Source organism: Lottia gigantea, assembly GCF_000327385.1.
Source record: "Lottia gigantea unplaced genomic scaffold LOTGIsca_26, whole genome shotgun sequence".
Classification (NCBI taxonomy): domain Eukaryota; kingdom Metazoa; phylum Mollusca; class Gastropoda; family Lottiidae; genus Lottia; species Lottia gigantea.
In genome coordinates, this window is record NW_008708797.1 from 68371 (window position 1) to 69642 (window position 1272).

Sequence of the window (1272 nt, forward strand, 5' to 3'; positions counted from 1 at the left end):
TATAATATTAATTGCTGTGTGTATTGGACCGACTCTATGTCAGTTTTGAAATGTATTAATAATGAGACAAAACGTTTTCACACATTTGAGTCAAATCGCTTGACTATTATTCATTCTGTAGCTGAATCATCTCAGTTCAGATACGTTGATCGAAATTTGAATCCTGCTGACGATGGATCAAAAGGATTGAAATTAAAGAATTTTATTCAAAATGATCGTTGGCTAACCGGACCTGAATTTTTGTACCAGGAAGAACACTTATGGCCTAAAATGATTGATATTCCAGTTATGTTAGATACAGACCCTGAAATTCGCAAAGAAGCCCAATTTAATGCTGTTGAAACTGACAATAAGAATCCTATAAGTGAATTTTTCAAACGATATTCGTCTTTTCTAAAGTTGAAGAGAGCCGTTGCTTGCATATTGTGGCTTAAAAGGATTTTACGCGATCGAATTTTATCTCGTAAGAATGGAACTGTACTTGAATCATCACCTGATGTGTTGACGGTGGACGAATTGAAGAATGCCGAAATTAAAATGGTTAAGCATGTGTAAGCTGAATTTTTTCCTAAAACTTTGAAAATTTTAGAATCAAAAACCAAGAAAACTTTGAGAAAATGTGGTTCCGCATTGGTTAAGTTAAATCCTAGACTAGATATGGTTTATTGTGTGTAGGAGGACGATTAGAAAATGTTGCGTTGATTGACTATGTAAAACATCCCTTAATTTTACCAAAAAGGCATCATGTGATTGACTTATTAATTAGAGAAGCTCATAGTTATGTTGGACATATGGGTCAAGAATCTGTTTTAGCTTACCTCAGACAGAAATATTGGATTATTAATGGGAGAGCAGCTGTGAAACACGTTTTATCGAAGTGTATTATTTGTCAAAGACGTTCCAAGAAATTAGAGGTTCAATATATGGCAGATTTACCGCGACAGAGACTTCAAGTTGATGAACCCTCTTTTTCATGTACTGGAATCGACTATTTTGGACCGATGTCAGTCAAACAAGGTAGAAGTTTCGTAAAGCGATATGGCTGTTTATTTACATGTACAACTTCAAGAGCGATCCACATAGAAATTGCGCACAGCTTAAATACAGATGCGATGATAAACTGTTTCATCAGTATTAGAGGTCTACCCGATGAAATTTGGAGCGACAACAGATCTAACTTTACATCCGCTGACAAAGAGCTAAGAGAAGCTATCAGAAGTTTTAATCAATCGAAACTTTCTAACTTTTGTGTATCGAAAGGTATCTCATGGA